This window comes from Ambystoma mexicanum, chromosome 7q (assembly GCF_040938575.1).
Source record: "Ambystoma mexicanum isolate Mex_15411 chromosome 7q, UKY_AmexF1_1, whole genome shotgun sequence".
NCBI classification, from domain to species: Eukaryota; Metazoa; Chordata; class Amphibia; order Caudata; family Ambystomatidae; genus Ambystoma; species Ambystoma mexicanum.
The window spans coordinates 1,038,208,681-1,038,229,620 of NC_090941.1; the positions used below are offsets into that span (position 1 = coordinate 1,038,208,681).

A 20,940-nucleotide genomic window follows, 5' to 3' on the forward strand; every position below is an offset into this window, starting at 1 on the left:
GCGACGGGCACGACGTAGAGAAACGCTTCCACTAGTGTCCGTAGCACTTAAGAGTCGACGGCGCTCTGGCCTTGGCAAGGGCCTCCCTGCAGTCCACCAGAAAATTGTATCCTCCAAACTCTAGGGCTGCGGGGGCCAATCCCTCAGGTACAGCAATCTTGGGTCGTGGTGCAGGATTGTGCCTCCTTCTCTGGTGAGCAGATCCACGCCCACTGGCAGCTTGATCGGAGACGACGTTGACAAGCTGAGAATGTCGGGTACCAAATATGCCTCGGCCACGCCGGGGTGATGATTATCATCCTGCATTGGCACTGTTTGAGTTGATTGATGCCTCGCAGCAGCAGAGGCAACAGAGGGGTGGGAGGAATAGGGAAATGGGGGAGAGATTAAGGGGGCAAGGGAGGTTGGGCTTTGAGTGGGTGAGGTGAATACAGGTCTCAGAGCAAATGCCAAACAAAATCTGGATCAAGTGTATGAATTCCTGGTCGTTGATGCAGGAGAGTGTCCTTGGGAACCATGGAATGGGTCCACCGATGCAGAGTCTATTCTCTCCCCGCCTATTTAGTAACAGGAGAGGGAGCAATTAAACAGGGCAGGGGCGGCTTATGGGTTTTATCACTTTATTTTTCCCCAATCCGGACCACACACACAGGAGCTGTGTAGGGCGACAGTAAGGAAGCATTTAATACATGATTGGGTCGAGTGTGCGACAAGGCAAACATCAGATTTAGCCAGGAATAACAAAACATGCGTTTACCTGCAGTCGTGTTGTGTCTTCCCTGAACCATCCGAAAAGGGGGGGGTCTTGTTTGTTACACAAGATGGGTTCCAAGTACTAGAACAGCAGTAATACCAAGAAGGGAGTCGAGTGTACTTAATTTCAGGACAGGGTACTCCTTTACTTGATTCTGCACATAAAACAAAGTCAACTTTAGACAGCATATAAATGATGGCTCCGGGAGAGCTGAAAGGAAATGAAATCTTCAGAGAAGCAGTTTGAGCGTGGAACTACTAACCCAGAACAAGGAATCGAACATAAGATAAACATCTCAAAGACAACCCTCCTTATTACCTTACTAATTGCCTAAGGTTTGTAACATGAAAAAGGCATGGCCGGGTTCTTTGACTTAGGAAGTTTGCAAGACGCTGTGTGCTCTTGTCTCTGCTCTTTTATGCATGTTTGTCAGGATGACTTAGCATTTCCCGGCGGCCATCTTGGTGGAATACTAGCCCTGCAACAACTGAATACGACAGTGTCTCACTCAGCAGCCATATTGGATTCCAACGATCCATGCTTGTGTCACCAGAGCCACACCTAATGGTATTGAGTGGAACCAATGCAGGAAACGAATCGCGTGAAAGCAGGACAAATGGTGCTCATCATAAGATTCACCAGGGACCCCATGGGAGACCCTGGCAGCAGTGAATCCACATGGGCTGTCGCAACCTCCAAGGCAGCAAGGGGGAGGTTCGTCCATGAACCCTTACATCAAGGGAGCGGTGCTAGAGCGAGGAATAGAACCCAGGCTTATACTGGCCGTTACCAGCTGGTTTCCCAAGCCTCCTGATTGGCTTGCATCACTACCCTGGGCGATAGTATGGTGATGAGGCATCCTAGGTGGGCGGTGTCATCTGGTAATGACCCACCACGGAAGGTAATGGCCGGAGTGGCTTGAAGTAATTATGGCGGCAGCAGGCCCATTACCAGGTGTCTGACCCACCTTGGAGACCATTAACAGCGTTTCTGCAAGTACAGTGTGGGCAGAGGAAAAAATACATTGAAAATGAAAGCGGACTGGTGGCTGCTTGCCACCTGTGAGGGATGGCGGCTGCGAAGGTGGGGGAACAGTGCAGTGGCAAGAGGGCAAAAGGCCAGCTGAAGGAAAGAGCAAATTTGGCGTTGGGTAACATCCTATTGAGGGGTGGGGAAGCAAGGCACAGTGTAGGGAAAAGCACGAGAGGCAAGTGACAAGATAACAGCCAGGTTGGAACATGGCAGAGGCGGCAGTGAGGAAAGAAGGCCGGGAACACCCGCTTGCCTCTGCAGATAATGCACGCATTCCCCTGTTGTGATTGGCTCTAGCGCTACCACGTGGCACTCATTAATATTTATTTCCTTCATGCTGGCATTTTGCTTCCATACATGTGACATAGTTATCCATATGCAAGTGTTTGTCCACATCATGCATGGACATCAGCCCAAGCAGGATGTTTGTCAACGTTCGGAACATGTACGGCACTCTGGGGCCTCTGATTCAGGGTGGCCCTAGGTATTGCCCGTGCCAGGTTATGGACCTGGGGATGTTGGAAGCAACACAGCACCAGAGATCACCAGTATATTGTTGAGATCTGTTTCCAAAAGCCTGAGGGAATGCTGGGTCCATTTGCAGTTATAGAAAGAAGACCTTAAGTTCACATTATCAAGACGGCTCCTGGCTTGGAGCTGATGCCATACCGTGGTGGGCGAGGTTTGTGATGTGTTCTAGATACTTATTGTTCTAGCTTGGACGGTTTTTTGAACATACCCTCTTTCATTCAGTGGCTGACACATTGAATGTAAGCAGCCAGCGATGGCGTGGAGGTGCATCACAAAAGCTTTCTTTCATTCAGTTGGTGGCCACTGGCTAATTGCACAATGAGTGTGCAGTGCAACGGATACATAGATTTTAAATTGGTCGATACCAACAACATGTATAGTTTGTTCTGAGCAAACGTGGAGAAGAACAAAGCTCGATTTTACTGTGCTGTCATTTAGCCCCTTCAGGTGATGTTATAGAGTAACCTAGACTGCAAGACCAAGAAGGGACCTTTAATGTGGTGCTGGAGTGGTTATTTGTGGGAAAGTCTTTTTTTCCAGTTTGTATGTGCAGAGGAGGAGCTCCAATGACTGACCCGGCTGCCCTGAACACAGATAGCTACTTCCCACACGGAGTGCAGTGCAGGAGTGGTTATTTGTGGTTGTTTGGGGTTGATGGTGAGGCGACTACCTACTTCCTACCATTTCCTCGAGACACTCTGGTCTGGAAGCCTTGACTGGAATTGGAACGGGTAGCAGTGTAAATCACTACATAGTTAATTTCGTTGAGTGATAGCTTGGTTGACTTATTGCAATTGACTGTTGTGAACTGCGTAAACAATCGTGAAGGCACATAGGGGACGGAAATCGGGTCTCCCTAGGACAAGCTCACTGATTGGGAAGAAAATCAATAGCCCTCCTCTAAGTGGACTCCATGCTCAGTCGAATAATGCGGCTGATCAAACACAATTACAGGCTATTATGGAGTGTCATCAAGGGGAGAGACGGGAGAGACTTCAGCTGCTGCCAACAAGTCAGCCCCACCCAAGTACTGTCTCCTCACATAGTAGGGCCGTCGTTGTCTATCATGGAGACTATACCTATTGCGGCTAACAGTCAAGCTCCCCCGGCAGCACTCTATGAACAAGCAGTGGAGCAGAAGACCGAGGATGGGTTTAAAAATGGTTTGGCACCACCCCTTGAAGTGCTGAATGAGAAAACTGACTTGTTATCGCCTCCAATTGATAACAATTCCTTTTGTTTACAGCGGAATTCAGCAGGACCACCATAAAGGAATACTTTTTTGAACTCTTCGGCCGCACATAACAAAATAATTGGAATGCAACTCTCAGCAACTCTCGTCCTTTAGAAGTTGATTTCCACATCCAGTTCCTCAAGCTTGTATGATATTGAGAGTGATAGTGTGATCGGCAAAGCTCATAGTGTGGCTGTTGAGGCTGGACCCCTGCTTTTCTCCAGGTTCGGAGTAAGTTGGGGGCCGTGTGCAGACTACATTGAATGCGATTGCTTCATCTATCGAATCCATGCTCATTCTTTGCACAAACATGGCCAAGGAGCAGTACGAAATGAAAGTAATTCTGCCCAAGGTTGTGGATGTTATTTTGGACTTTCAAGAGAAGAACCACGTGCTCCCTGAGTTCGATCATCATGTTGAGGAGATTGCACCAGTGTGTGGAAAGAATGACCAGATTTTGGTAATGCAAATATCAGACTCCGATAAACTGATTGCAGGCACTCGGTGCTCGACTATTGATTGTACCAGTCAAACGAAGTTAACGTCATGTCAGAGCATGCAGAAAATGTACACAACCCACTGCTGTCTGACAATGAGGCTCAAGGCTCACAGAACAACAATAATGACAACACTCATCTACCTAATTCTAAGAATGATGTGATGAAGAAAAAGAGACTAGGTTGCCATTAACCTATACTTCGAGGAAAACTTGCTCGGCTGGGCATTAATGCAAAGCCTCAAGTGAGCCATATTTACCAGATATTTCGACTAGATTACACAAGCTCCTCCCAGATTATCTATGCATAATGCTTATTATTGGAAGAGTTATTTCCGCTGTCGACCAGTCCATTTATGAACAGAAGTTTCTTAATGGAGCTGTTTCATCGTATGCCTTCTCTTGGGCACATCAATAGGCAAGACATCACAAGAATTGTTCTTCCCGATATTTACAGTCCCACTAACTGGGTCATAATGGAATGTATAATGCCAGCTATCACAGCCCTATTGAGTCTTCAACACGAGTTTAAAAAAGATGGGATATCAACTGTTTGTGAGAAGCAAGTTGATAGTGCACCTGACTGACTCGTCTTCCTGTGTGAAGGACTTTACAGCTCCTATTACTTGTATACCAGATCACTCTAATTTGTTAGTTTCCTCTTCTAAACCTAGGGCTTCACATGCTGAACAGAAAATGACAAACTTCTGGTCGTTGGATACATTTAAACACACTTCCTATACTTATCCTGTATGATTCCCGAGAGTCTGGTCCAAATTAGTTGGACCTCTTGGAACTCTTGTGGTTTCAACTCGTTCATGAAAAATCCTGTAAGTCAAAAAATTCTATCACTGTTCGACGTATTTTTATTACAAGAGCACTGGCAGATTGATCTCTTTTAAATGGATGGATACAATATCATCTGTACTGCAGCCAAGCAGAACGCTAGAGGCCGCACTAAGGGTGGTCTGGCCCTAGGCGCAAGCGCTTTCTTACACAGAACACATAAGCTGAAAATTAAACCAATTGAAAATAGTTATCAGTCATTCTACATGATATTTTATTTGCAAACACCAGTTTTGATTATTAATATATACAGCCCTCCTGCGGGGAATACAGCAGTTCCATGTGCAGGAAAGTTGATGAGCTACTTGTCTATTGGTACAATCAATACCCTTTGGGGATGGTAGTTATTGCAAGGGACTTTAATGAGTAAATCCTTTTGAAAGATGGTGGTATTGCCGTTTTAGATATAGTTGACTCCATAAACTCACTGTCGTGCCCTATAGTTATTCTAAAGTTAATGAATGGAGTCAATCATTGGAAACCCATAATTTGGTATGCCTCAGTGCAAAGGTGAGAGGGGATTTACCTTTGGAAAATATGTGGACCTATGGCACATTTTCTTCTTGTATAGATTACGTGTTCAGCCAAGAATTATGGCCTCATTTTAGCTCCATTACACATATTCAACCTGATCTTAGTGATCATCTGTTATTAATTTGGGTATGCTCATTGGAAAGGATAGGTTGCCCTCTGGAAGATCATGTTCGAAAGTCTCGGTTAATATTCACGGCAATCGAATCTGTTGGTCAGAGACTAATATAGAGAAACGTAATTCTTTTCTTTGTAATCCTATATGGATTGAGGGTAGGTTGCCCTGCTATAGCTGGGACATGGGTATTATATTATCTCATCTCTTCGATCAATTGAAAGTATGCATAGTGAAAGATGGGTGGCAGAGGTCTGTGCATAGTCTTTTTGATGTAGTTATTCATCAAAGAAAGAAAGAACGAACCTTGGAGCGATCATACAGAAATTATGAAATGTCAAGACCGCTCGAGCACTGCCCGTTTGACACTCTTGGTCTCATTAACTACTAAGTATAAGAACTGGATACGTCAACATCGAAGCTGACTGCATATCGCCAAGTGGCAACATACGTTTAATTTACTTCACACCAACGATAATAGAACGTTTTGGTCATTCTTTAGGGCCTATTCGGCTGGTTTGTCTGTACAGGAATTGAATCCCATTCCTGAGGCATCTTGGTTTTCCTACATGGGATTATTGTATTGTGATTCTTCAATAACGTATCCTACGGCCCTCACTTGTCCAAATAATTTGTGAATGCAAAACGATTTTGAAGCTGAGGATATAGAAATGGTATTTAAGGGATTAAAGACCTCTAGGGCCCCTCGATTTGATGCCATACTTAATGTGGTGTGCAAAACAAATCCTTCTTTTTGGGCGAGGATGTTAGTTTTCTGGTATGAAAGGATATCAACATCTGGTCAGATACCTGATAGTTGGAGGGATTCCATATTGATTCCCGTCTATAAAAAAGGTGGGGCAACAGATCCCTCCAACTACAAGCTCCACGCGTTTGCTAAAAAAACGAACTAATTGGGGGGAAGGGACGGTCCGGTTACATACATTTCAAACTGGTTTCCGCAAGACACACAACACAGTTCATAATAATTGTGCTGTGCAGTACTTGCTTCATGTTACAATCTCATGTAAACAAAAGCTTTGTGCTTTGTCGAATTTCTCCAAAGCGTTTCATTTTCTCATCAAAGACCTTGGTATATATTTTCGCATTGGGGACTTGATCCAGTCTTACTGCACTATATAAAGGCTTTGTATAGTGATAACTGTGGTGTCCATACGCTTGACCCAAGAGGGAGAGATTGCGCACCAAATCAAAACTTAATGTTGGCCGAAAGCAGTGGTGTGTGCTTGAACCCCTCCTATTCAATCTATATGCTTCTGATTTAGACAGGAGTTTGATTGCCGTACAAAATGTTCCTCCACGTATTGGTAGACCGCAAGCACCAAGGCTAATGTACCTCACGCCAATCAGACTACAGCACTCTATTGATGCCTTAACCTCATGTGCCAGGTCTAATAATTTGAGTATTAACTCTACTAAAACCAATATTATGGTCCTTGGTAGTAAATCTAAATATCATGGCACATTTGTATAGAAACCGAATGATACCAACTTGGAAGTTGTTGACAGTTATATGCATTTGGGATTCCCTTTATGTGCCTCTCCAACCTACTCCTATTATGGTGACTATATCTCAGTTCGTCTATTAAAGAAATGGCTCTTAATAAAGCGATTTGTCACTAGTTCAGGTAGTATTAACCTGGAAGGCCTAATAAAAATACATGAAACTAGTATCATTCCAGGGTTAACTTTTGGCCTTGAACTATTATCAGAACCATATGTTCTGATTATATAACAGAACATATCATAACATATGTAGGTAGGGTGGATAGCTTCGAAGGGAAAATCCGTAAAGCTATCTTAAATGTACCTAAGGCAACTCCAGTGGAGACCCCAAGATGTGAATTGAGCCTACGTTCGCTACCGCTTTGGTTATTAAAACAATGTAAACTGTATGTTTCCTTAGGACACCTGACGATAACACATTAATGGGTATCGTAGCATCAAGGTTAGATGTAGATTTTCCTAACCATTTTTTTGCGGGCACTGATGGACACTGTTCTCCGACATTCTAATGATATCAACTTCTCAGTAAATAAGATATCCGAAATGTCGGATTATGTAAACCAACTCAAAAAGAAGACCTGGGCATGGGACAGAGCTGACACTATTCAAAAGTGAAGCAATAAACGGGGCTATTGTGAATATAGCCAGCAGGGATTTAATGTGAATAGTCCGTGTTCATATTTATTTAAAACGTGATGTAAAAGTGCGGAATTAATTTATCTTCGTCTGAATATTCTTCCTGCTATGGATACATTGGGAGTTGGTCTGGTCTACCATATGAAGACAGACTATATCGACTCTGTTAAACGTCTGTGGAAACAAAACACAGTTTTTTAATGTTTTGATTTAAAAGTGCAATATCTAAAGGCCTCTTCCTCATTTGTAAGCAAGTTCGTGAATATACAGGAAGATATATTCTGGGGCCCACAGTATAGTGCAGCCTCATTGGTTCTCGCTGGAGCAGGTTTTTATATATGGAAAGCTCTTGTTAGGCTCGTAGCTTTTTGACCTAAGTATGTATATTATATTGGGTTTTGTACTACAAGACCACAAAGGGACCTTTAATGGGATCTGGGCAACATTAATAGACGGCTTAAGAATGAAGCCATGAATACAAGAAGGGAATGTGCTGGTTGAACTCGTGAGGTATGGCCATGAATCGGGTTAGTCAACCCACTAATTGAACTCTGACCCAACAAATCAGTATGCTTTTACGTTGTGAAGGGTTTGTGTACTCATGATTGTAATTTGTCTTCCAGGTGTATGGCTTTTCTTTTCCTTTGTTCTTACACGTGTGTTGTAAAGTGCAATAACCACTATACCAAGAAGAGGCCTGTCACCTGAAAGAAGCGCTTGTGAATGTGCACCTGTCTACAGCTTTATTGTGGTGTTTATGCTGCCTCCCCTAGAACCTCCATGCATCTCAGATCCCATTACATCTATACATGCCAATGCTGGGGACAGTATTACTACAAAGGTGTAGTATGCACACCATTTACTACATTGACTGTCCCCGCCATTGGCATGTATAGATGTAATGGGATCTGAGATACATGGAGGTTCTACGGGAGGCAGTTGAAATGGACTTGACAGGAGAGAGCTACCTGGATGGATGCTAACAGTACAGCTCTCCTATGTACTACCTTAACCTGTAACTAAATAAAAGAAGTTTCCTTTTTTACTTCATGTCTCCTGTCCATGGGTATATGTCCTATCAGAGTTAATTCTACTATTGGATAGCCACATCTGGTGGCTCCTCCTGGGGCCACCTCTACATGTTTAAATCTACAATGTTGCCGGGTCGCAGGGAGACCATTGGCCCCTGAAACATATTCTATCTTCATGTGAAAGGTGACTCTGAATTGGGTAGAGTGGGTCCTCTCAGCCCTGGGACCCTGGACGATTACCAGGCAGAGTGTACCTTCTCAGGGCAGTGGGAATGAGCATAGACTGGCTGTGTTCCCTAATTTTGCCACCTATGTTCACGTAAGCCTGGGGGGGTGTATTCAATTATTCAGTTGGCATCTCGTGAACAACAGTTGTATCGTTCCACCTCTGATTTAGTGGGAACAGCTTCTCTCTGTCCACCTCGATTGAATGTGCTTTGTCTTGTTATTCTAGGTCACGTGTTGAGACCACGAAATGGAGCTCTCTTGCCTGTAATTATGAGGATTTTAGTCTAAATTTCTCGCAGGTTGTTTATCGCCTTGGTTACCAGGAATGTTCCGTCTCCACTCGTCCTTGGCTGGCTGCAGCGATCATGCCAGCCTTTCTATGTACTCGAAGATTGTCTCCCCTTCCTCATTTGTTTCAGTGGGCCTATAGCTTCCATATTTGTCCTTATGGCTTTTCCATGTTAGTGGCAGTCAAGCCTATGAAAGCTTGGCATAGGTATAATTTGGCATCTTGCGGGTCAGCTTTGGTGAGGAATGTGACCATATGTAGAGATATCTGCGTGTCTGTCCTCTACCCGCGTGAGTCCTAAGCATGTGTTTTGTGTCTATATGCAATAAGCTAATGCATGTTAGTTTTGCTTGGTAAATGGATAGCTATGTACTTTATGTTGAAGTGCAGCTATTTTGTGATGTCCGTGATGACGTCATTGATTTCTTGATTTGCGGTCAGTAGACTTGTTTGATTGATGGCATCCATCTCCTCCAGATCATCGACTGGGTATGGCCTGAATGGCTCTCTGAGAGAGTACAGTTTCTCACATCTGCGATACATCGCCGATGGCGGTGAAGGTCATCTGTTGTGCCTCAGTCTTTGGGCTGAGAGTTGAGTGGGGGTTATGAGGGCCATACGCGGACCTCAGGCTTCAGTATGCACACCCTTTACTACATTGACTGTCCCCACCTTTGGAATGTATAGATTTAATGCAACCTGAGATACATGGAGGTTTTACGGGAGGCAGTTGAAATGGAGTTGACAGGAGAGAGCTACCTGGATGAATGCTAACAGTACAGCTCTCCTATGTACTACCTTAACCTGTAACTAAATAAAAGAAGTTTCCTTTTATACTTCATATCTCGTGCCTCATCCTGTTGTATGAGAATACTTTTGTAGAGGCAGTGTGGGTGGGCTACATGTTCTGGCGGACCTGTCCCAGCTGACATCCAGGTCATATGTGACAGTGGCGGTCGTCAGGCCTAGCCGAAGTAGTGAAATCCTAGACTCAGCGGCCACCGGTGACGTCCGCTCCAGTTTTCCATGACTTTGGTTGTGCGCTGCTGTGATGCCCTAGCCATGCGCAGCACAGCAGCCTTTGTTGCTGGTCTTGGGGCCGAGTTAGGATTGCACACCCAGCAGACTACTTGGACCGCATCCCCACTTCCTCCTTAGCAGCTGCATTTCCACTCTCCGTGTGTCATGGCCCCTTCAGCCCCCCAATAGCCCTCCCTAGGGGAACCTGGTTGCTGTGTACATGCACACAGAGCTGTGCTAGCTAGTCCCAGCCGCCGCTGCTTCCTTCCGGGCAGGGGGGCTGCCGCCCCTTAGCAGTCCTTGGGGAGTGAGTGTTACGATGGCGTTCTGTTTAAGGAAAACAAAAAAAGGATATCACTTTTCCTTTCCATCTCCCTGTGCTAAATATACTGAGCAACAGCTGGGAGGGGGCAGGGGACGTGGACGGCCGAGGGGGTTGTGTGCAGTCGCCCTCAGCGACACACTGTGGTCACTGCGATGACATTGCAGCGGCGCCTGTGTAGGTCACAAGCTGGGAAGACGCTGGAGTGAGTCCTCCCAATGCTGCCTTGTTTATGTTGCAACTTTTGATCTTTTCCAAGCAGCAGGAAAGACGGGGGTTTCTGGGCGTGGTCAGATAGGGGGTTTGCCGCGTTGCAGTAGGAAACTCTGTAGCTAAAATGGAAAATGTATTTCTTGGCATAAATTCCTTAGAAACGGTGGTGACTAATTTTCTAATGTTTTATTTACTAGTATGCACCGAGTTAAAACATCCTTTGGCTAGGTTTGCTCTGGGATGGAAAATCGGCCTGCACACCCCCACTTTTTCAAATGCCAATTGTTATATTGTGTGTGTGTTTTGTGGTGTGTGTTTTGGTAACACTTTTAACAAAAGGTACTAGTCACATTAGACAACACTGCCGGCTGCACAGTGCATTAAGTGATCAAACTGGTCCCCATTTTACCAGGACACCACAATACTGGCTACCGGTTGGGGCGAGCCTTAATTTCTGTCTATGTTCAGACTCTCAGTTGTTTTCTGGTTGGTGGTGACATCACTTCAGCCACCCACGCCCCTCTCCCGCCGCACAAGAAAATGTATTCCCTTCCCAATTTTCCATGCCCTGCATCTCTCTGCCTGGCACATGCGTAGAGGAGACCTAGTTGTCTAGAGGAAGTTGAATCATTTATTTTATAAGTCGTCTGAGCAGACTGTGAACTTATTTCGGCTGCTGGTCCAGATGTGCGCTTGACTACTCTGCAAGGCCTAGTTGCTCCATTCACAGTTCCCCCGCCATTGAGCTGGACATCTGTGCCCTTTTTATACCCTCATCAAGGGTTTAATAGAGAGGTTCACATGACGCCAAGATCCGCAGGATAATAAATATCTTGCGTTGAGTAGAGAGAGAGATGGGGGGGCTGGGGCTGGTGGGGGAAGAGTCTGGATTTAAGAAGCCATGGACAGTGGCAGCAAGTAAGATTGCTTGCATCTGTGGTGGGGAAACGAGGTTGAGCAAATGGTGACATGGTGGCGCATGGATAAGAGGCTTTTGGGGGAGTCAGGAGATTTTGGGGTTATCTTAACCTTTCCAGACAGTGTGCGAAGCAGGGATCCATAGAAATTGTAGGTAAGCATATTTTTCACCCTACTTCAGGAATTTGGATGTAAAACAGTAGTTTTCATTTCAGACTGACATAATTATTGTTCTTGTAATCAAAACATTCATATTATTTTCATTGTATTTAATTTAGAAATGTAGAAGTGCTAAATTTAATTTGCTTTCGAGCGCGGGGGAGCCCAAAGGGAAGATGGTCGGGGGAGGCGTGGTCGGGAAGACAGTGTAAGGTGCAGGTTCATAGTGAGAAGAGCAAGCCATAATATTAATATAGAGGCAGAGGAACGTGCATCACCTTGCAGATGGAGTGAATTAACCCTCTTCCTGCATGGCAGGAGATTGTTCACTCCTGGGCGCCCTCTGTGTTTAATTTAGACCGAATACTCTGTTCCTTCTTGGACATGGTCACCTTCATGGTTCCAAATAATGTCCCACGCAAAACAAGAGGTGATGGCTGGAAGGTTTGGAATTAATCCCATCCTCTGGCATTGCTCTGGGCAACCCCCCAGACCATCGGTCTTCACCTGCCAAGCCATTACAATAGGGCAAGACCATATGCATATCGGGCTTGATCTCGCCCCAAAAGGGGCAGTCCAGCCTGAACCGCTTGGTCACATCCCTTCTGCACGAGACCACAAGCATCCCCAGACATGTTTCAGCCTAGTTGGGCCTCATCTGTGAGGAGTAGCTTGGGTCTCTAGGCTAACCAGCCATCACCTCTTTTGTTTTACCAAATAATGTCCCCAAATTGCAGCCACTTACCTTTTTAAAGATGTTTTTGCTAAACCACATGCCCGGCACATGACATATCCAAAGGGCTGTCCATTTTGGCCTTTGGGGTGTTTCTGGCACCCCACAAACTGTCCCATGTCCTTTTGAGAAAACTAAAGCTGATCTTAGACTGTTTAGTGCCGGAGCAGAGAGAGGGGTGCAGAAGGGAAAAGAGCATTGGTTCCTAGACCAAACACTAAGCAACTCACGCCTAAGATTGGTTATTCTGCTGATTGTAATATGCTGTGGAGAGATTCAGTGACTTCTGCTATCGACAGAGAACACACATTTGCATTGACGATTCTCCTGCAGAGGACACGGGTTTGTGTTCTGCTTTACAACTCTGTACCTGTACTGGACTCAAATTATATGGTATCTTCAACTATTTCCACTGCAAGTCTTTGTGTTTTTGCAATCTTGAAATGATTGACGGAGAGATGTTTCCTGTATGTTTTAAGGGTGGAGGAGGCGAGCTGAAATGATGGGCCAGCTAGAGATAAATATGTTTCCTGTATTGTTCCTGAGTTTGCAGGCAGCAGGTGCATGTAAGCAAGCATGTCTTGAAGCACAGGAAGCTGTGCATGCGTTCTTCCACAGTGACTGTATAAGCAATGGTGAAGAAGAGCGAGTGTGGAGTGTAGACGGCACCTCTGAGCGAGAAGACTTTGCTCCATCTGTACATTCCTCATCACCACCAAATGAGCATCCTGTGGAAATGCCTCTTGGTCCACATGAAGGAAGTTCAAGAGGCAAACCTTTGGAAGGAAGTGGTAGACCACGTGGAGGTGGGATGGCATGCTTATCTGATCCTCTCCAACCATGAACCTCTTGGTGATGCAGATACCTTGGAAGGCAGGAGTGGGGAGAACAGGCAGACTACTCCACAGTAAGTGGACTAAAGAGCAGCCAGAGGCACCGTTCATGAACCAAAGTTGAACTTTTCGGAGCTTCTCCTTTGGCGCAAGATGTTTTGGCACATCCCTTTTGCCATAGCCAGCAGGAGGCATGGGTCCATACACATCGGTATGGTTCGCTCAATTTACTTTCATTTTTTAAATGAAAATAATCTATACAGTTTTCAAAGGTCCACAAAGAAAGCTTTAATCACTTGGAACCATGATTCATATCCCGACCATGGCACCACCAAATTTACTTTTTCTTTTTAAAGCCACATAAATTTACGTTTTTAATTAATTTAAAATTGGTTTCCCCTCATTTAGCATGGGGGCGCTTTACAGAAGGCTGCAATGTCCCCCGCTAAATGCTGACATTTAGCAGCTATGTCAAAATCACCCTCTCGCCAAATGAGGGGGCTAAGTTGCTGTCCTGCAGCTGTGACTGCTCCAAATGGGGCACAGCGGCTAAAGTGGCACGCCGAAAGGCTTGTACCCAAACAGGGCTCAGCATGCATGAACATCTAACTCCAAAGTGGAGGACCAGGAAAGACCATGCTTGAGATACCTTATTCCCACTGAACCCTTTCTTAGCCTCATAATCCATGAAGCCAACAGAGAGACCCAGCGGGTAACCACACAATGGACTAGGAGCAACCGTAACAAATCAATCAGTGGAAGGACATTGAGATTAAAGAGTTCAAACCTATATTGGACTATGGCTTCTGGGGAGGGTGTACCGTAGATGACATGAAGTCCTGGCTAAACTTTGAGATTGAACTTCAGGGCCTCCTACTTCAGAGCAAGTATGAGCCTCAGAAGATTTAGTAAAGTCACATGGTTCATGACGTTTGATAATAGGGCAACACAGAGCGACTCCTAGAGCTACGGACAAGCTCTCAGCCTTGCAGAATATTTTGAATATGTTTGTGGAACAGCTACCCAAATGGTACACAATAGCGACATACTACACTGCTGGGAAGCATCTGGTGGAGTTCTGGGGGTCAGTGTCTGGCAAGCAAACCTGGCAAATATTATGGTGGTGCTACGATGCTGGGACGTCCTCTCCTCTTCGGGCATATGTTACCATAGGCAAACTGCCTAGAGCACCACCGGAAACACGGCTTGGAACTCCATTTACACACTGGGAGAATTAGTTGGGGTACAATATATTAACAAGTACTGAACTGACTGAAGCATCGGTAAGCATAGACTTACCTTATGTAGGTGCACTGAGAGAGTATATATACTATGCATCCCACCCAAGGTGCAGCCACATCCACATCAACAGAAGGACCCACTGTCGTCTCTCTTTGCTTTGTCTGTGGCCATACTTTGCTATCGATTGTTACTACATACAGTAACACTGTCGTGTATCTCTCCTCAGTGCATCAAGAGGTTGTCCATATGGCGTTTTAAAATCTGAAAGTGTAAACAAAGCGGGGTCGATATCCTTGACTTGTGAGAAACTTAATCTGTGATTTTAAAATTACCTTGTGGCCAGGGTAGTATGTTAATATGCTGAACATTGTAGCCATTAACTGCTCTGTGTTGTGGGTCTACAGACATCCTGAGTGGTAGAGGGGCAAATCTGAGAAAATGTATGTTCCTCAGGGCTCTCAGGAAAGAACGGCTACATCCTGAGATGCAGTAAGTATGCAAGACACACCAAATCTTAGTGCAGGCATCCAGTTTGATGCACATGGTATGGGTTATGTTATACCAACCTTTTCCTGCAACCTTACAATCGTGTATGATGTCGCGTCTGTGCTGGAGGAGTAGATAGACACGAGACAGTGTGCCTGGTATGAGAGGTTTTCTGAGCGCACTAAATCGCTGTCGTGAAGTACTCTTTGTGCCACTGGCTGTCCCCTCTCCAATGAGAAGATATTGCATCAAATGACGCAGAATGGATGGAATTTATTAAGTATTTAAGACCAAACACACAGGAAGTAAATGTAGTGCATGGGAAATTTGCAAACAAAGGGAGCTTGTCCAACAGGAGAGGTGCTGATTGAGGTTCCGCCTTGGACGTGGCTGATTGGAATCCCTCTTCAGAAGGCCTTTTCCAGAGGGAGGCTGATGCAGAAGCCTTCCCCAAGACAGATCATGTTTTCCATAGAAGGATTTTCAAAGCAGCGGGACAGTCTGGGAGCAGAGCAGCCAAGAGCTGTTGCTGTTCCTGCCTATCCTGTACCATTAAAAGGCAAACCAAAGGTTTACAGAACAACTAATGTGCGTTTTTATATATATAATGTCCCAGGAATTAGTTAAAACCCTTCATAGCAATTAAAAGTATTTTAGGAGAATCCTTTACCAGCGAGGCTACTGAATGGGGACTAGGCTGTATGGGAAACTTTGTGGTAGTGTATTTGAAATGGTATACTGTATCATGTTAGATTGTGAATGACACACAATGCTCTCTGAAAGTAGCTCATAAATCCCAGTTCTCACATGGACAATGTATGCCCACATTGTACAATGTTTCACAAATTTGCATGAGTTGGTAGACTGCTTGACCAGTAGACATCATAGTTTACATCAAGAGAGGAATCCTTTACAGAGCTCTACCCCTTAAACTGGAATAAGTATGCTAGTTTGTCCACTTTATCACCGAGAAAATGTCCCATTTTAAAAACCCATTTCTTTTTTCCAAATGCCATCGCGCAGAATAGAAAGACTGTGCCTTCAGTGGACTCCTGATGCTAAGTAGAGATGAAGTGTTGATTCAGGTTTTATCTCAAAGCTTTACTCTCACGCTTGTGCGACACTTGAAATAAACCTAGATTTTGTGCACTCAAAAAATAAAAGCATCCTTCCTAAACTGAAGATCAAATGGTCCAGCATTACACCCTGTATTTCATAAATATATGCACAGACTCGAAACCGACACTATCCCCCATGTACATTACAATTACCCTGAGAGTAAGAAAGTTATGTGAATCCAGTGTTTTTCGCTGATGCCAACTCTTGATGGTTGTAGAGAAAATTAAGCAAAATATATATTGTACATTTTGTTATGAGAATATTGAAAGGTGATGCTGACATGCTCCTGGAGATGATTACATGTATGTTGTCAAGAATAGTTATTTAGGTTTGATTGTATACAATTGTGTGTTATTGTGAATCTAATTATTATCCAGACAATAGCTGGCAGGGGGTGTTTCTTTTTTTCCTGTAGGCAAGCTGCCTGTTTTTGTAGAGAACATTGTGGTTGATTTCCCAAGCAAAACGTTAGGCAGTTACCATTATTATTGACTTATTATTAATTTAAATAAAGCAGAATATTCAGATCAGAAACGGCCTGTTTCTTGCCCCAGAATACTGGGGTGGGATTATCGTGGTGGGGGGGGTGTTAGATTGGGATGTTTATATCTGCAAAACAAATCAGAATTCTTTTTGTATTTTATAGATAGCATTATTTGCCATGGTAATGTAAAAGACTATTTGTTAATTGGTGAAAACAATTATTTTTATTTAATTTTTTAATATGTTTTAAAATAAATAAAACTCTTTTTGGTCTGGCCTGGTAGTGGCGAAGTATTCAAGACATTTCACGTTTCTTGCTTCAGAACAGTTCAGGTAAGTAACTCTTTTAAAACAGGATAGCATGAGGGTAGTACCTGGGTGTTTGGGAGGCTTGACGAATAAAAGGCATTAGTCCCTTGTCCCCAATGGGGAGCCACCCCCTTTGAGGCTAGGGAGGTGAGCCCCCTCCACAAGATCTGGGCAAGTGGGGCCTTACTGGGAGTGAGCTCCCCTCCCCCCCTTCACTTAGGGGACAAGGACTCTCGTTCCCATGAGGCACTCCCTAGACCAAGAACCAGATAAGCATATATGGGACTGCCTACTGGGAAGAAGAATGTAACATGAATGGTTGTAGGCAATGCTGAAGCAAAACCATCAGAGATCCTAAAAGGAGATGTCCCTTTAAGAGTCTTACACTTAACAGAGATGAGGAGAGAGAGTTTTGGATTCAGGGGAAGCCCCCTGATGTGATCGCCCCAAGACGGGGTGGAGTCGAGACTAGTTGTGGAGCCTGCGACTTTCAAACGGGTGAGGATCATCTAAGGGAGACTCCGAAAGACCGCCGAGCAAGGCACCAGGGAAACTGCTGCCTGAGAGAGAAGGGGTGTCCAGGACTCGGTGTGGCACAAGTATGCCAAAACCAGCACTACTTGGAGCGAGCAGAGCGCCCTGTCTGGGTCCAAAGAAGGAAGCAACCCGAGGGGAAGCAGAGCTCACAATGCCGGCAAAAGCCAAGCAGAAGGAAACCGAGCACTGAGAGGAATACCCGAGCGAGTGTCGAGCTGTTAGAAACCTGAACGTGATTCACCCGCTAGTCCCCGGGGATCTGTCTTACAGGTGGCCAGGACATGGCCATCGCTTTTGGATCCAGTTCCTGGGGTGGACGAGTGTGGGAGGATCACCTGGATGAGGCGGCTTTGGCGAGTGGAAGTGGGACACTGTACAGCGGGACGTGATATCCCTTTCCCTGTAACACCTTTTCCCCATCCTAGCAGGTAGGACACTTAGGAACTCAACCACCCGCACCCTTTTTCTGACATGAATACTGTCTCACGGACAGCTCACTATGAGAGAAAACGGACTAACACCTAAGCCGTAAACCTGACATGTCCCAATACAATAGTCAGGCAGGGTCATGCAACTACTAATCATTACACACACCTGACTTCCATCACACTTCCCCACACGGAAAAAAGGCGGAGCATGAAAGCTCACTCTGAGCCAGGCAAAAGCGCACAAGGAAGCACAGTTCCAACATGGCAATTCATTACAAGGCGAAAGACGGCAAAACCGGAGAGGGTTGCAAGGAGGGAAGTGCCCTTTACCTTTTCAGAGGAAAACCGTTATGTTTCTTATTCTAGAAGGCTCATGAAAGTAAGACCCGGAATCAAAGCTGAAGAAACCCGCGTTGTGCGTCGGAGGTACCCAGGGCTCTCCCGTGTCAATAGCCAAGGTGGGGAGGATTGTTTGCCGCTTTTTTGGCTCCTACAAAAAAGCAGCGCCAGTAAAATCAGCACAGCTGGTGAGTTGGGGCGACTGATACCAGACTGGTCTGTGTTAAAGCCAAGATTGCAAGCAGCAACATTGTATAGAGAAAACTGAAGAGAACAGTGTGTGCAGCGTATGTGACCAGCGACGCAAATATAACTAAACAGCAGATGAGTGACTGAACTTTTGAAGCCAAGATCGATACCGTAATCTGAGTTGTCCGGCACCACATGGATGCTCATTCGAAGGCCTCTGTTAGTTATCCAACTGAAAGGTGGTAAATGTGAAAAGGAATTGTGAAATTGAAGTGGTCCTGCAACGTGTTGAGTCAAACCCTGTGCACATTAGAAAGTCTGAGATAGTTGATGCAAACTGAAATTGGTTCGGACTTGGCTGAGGGAGACTAATTGTATTAAGAAGGGGGATCTGAGCCCGGGTGAGGGGGATCCGGGGTGAACCGGGAGTCACCCTAGAAAGAATATCCTATGAACATTGTGAAAGAGGATGTGAGCCTGGTTGACGGGGATGAGTACTTGTAAAAGGAAGAGAACTTTTTGTTTGTTTTATCGTATCAGGCCCTTTGCATGAAGAGACTTTGATAGGCAAAGAGACTTGGGCACAGAAGGCCCTATGCTAATGATTGAACTGTATCCTCGTGCTAAAGAAGCCAGAGATTGTGCTTCGCTCGACGGAACCGCCTTGTCCCGTGCTGAAAATGTGGGGAAGGGAAGCCAACTGCCTGAACATCCTGACATATCATTTTTGTGAACACTTCTTTCTTTTTCATAAACACTACCCCCATACTATTTGTATCTAGAGGTAAGGATTGGCAATAGGTTTTATAGTATAGCCTGTTTTATTTTGACAAGACACCCCTAGGACTGCATTATTTGATGGTAATAGATTGCGCCCCTCTGTACATGTAGGATTAGATAGGAGTTTATTATACCCTTGTTGAAAGTTCAGTAAACACCCTTGAACTGAGGTCACTTGTGTCTGCTTACTGTTGATAAAATTCCTTCCTTAGTGTCCTGCAAGGTTCCCGTACTCACCTGAAGGTACCGGGGAACACAGGAAAAGCAGGAGGCAACCGGGGAAGGAGCACATGAAGAGTACCACTCGTCCCAGTCATAAAGACGAGTCGAGAGGAACCAAATTGTTGAATTACCAATGCCAAAGGTGTCTACAGTCCCTAGCCAACAATCCTGTGAGGGGAATAACTGCATGAAGAGAGTAACTCTCATCTTTGTCCCAAAGATGAGACACAAGGACTAAAGTTGTTTAACTGGCAATGTGGAGAACTCCTAGAGCGAATACAAAATAAACCCAAATGGGTAATAGAGAGAGACTTGAGAGAAATACCCCGGGAGGAAGGGTTACAGCCTAATAAACCAACAGAGGAAGACTGAAGAAAACAGGACCCAAAGCTGTGTCTTAATAAATACAGCAACATAGTACAAAGAGCACATGAGAGTGAAGAGAAAATAATGAGGAGATCCCGAGAGAGAGGCATTTTACAAGGGGATCAAGTCCCCCATAATACTCAAGGGTGATTTGAGAAACCATAAGAACAATAAAATAAGAGACAACCGTGGGCAAAAGTATGTGAAGACTCATTGGCCACAGCATATCCTTTAAAAAAAAAAAGCACACAACCTAGGAATGTTGTCCAAATTTCAAAGAGCTCATGGATGCAGCACCCAGACTTTATTGAAGAAGATTCTAAAAGTTTGAAACAGGCGAAACAGACATTTCATCCAGAAACTATTGAAGAAGCCACCAACCCAAGAGAATAAGGATCTTCTCTTGGATGAGTTCAAATTGTTTATCTTTGTGATAGGGTCGCGTAGTTATGTTTGGACCGAGGACATATTAATGTAAGGACTTCCTAATGCCTGACATGCACCATTAGTTCCATTAGATAGGTAGGGTGGACCCTTTAGCGATAGGGAATGTTAGGCTGTATATTTAGAATTTAATTAAAAAATATTGTAAATAAAGTCGTCTTCTGGCAAACCAAAGAGGGTACTAGTAAAATAACAATGTTCATTGCACAAACAGTTGATAAATGCATGGCTGTGCCTCCCGGCTGGTTGGGTGGCAAGACAAAACGAGGATGAAGAAAGACTGAACTACTATATAGACAGTAGACTTCCATGCCATTGGTGCATACCCTCTTGCACTTCTCTTTTAAAAAGCTCAACACGTTGAGAATTTCTACTGATGGATAAGGGGTTGCAAAAACTTGCTCGCCCAGAAAGAGGTCATCCTCATTTAGACATTCAGATCGCCCCCACTTTGAGCCACCCACTGGGCAATGTGAAGGGCAAAGAAATGCTCATTCTGTTTAGAAAGCAGAACACTCAGATTGGTTTTCTAATGCGTCCAGTTTTGT

The 20,940-nt window shown here is 44.8% G+C and overlaps 1 protein-coding gene across 8 annotated transcripts in view; it reads left to right on the top strand.

Moving 5' to 3' along the window:
* Window positions 1–20,940, top strand: part of STIM1 (stromal interaction molecule 1) — a 591,802-nt gene that overhangs the window by 332,997 nt on the left and 237,865 nt on the right. The gene's annotated exons all lie outside the window — the stretch shown is intronic.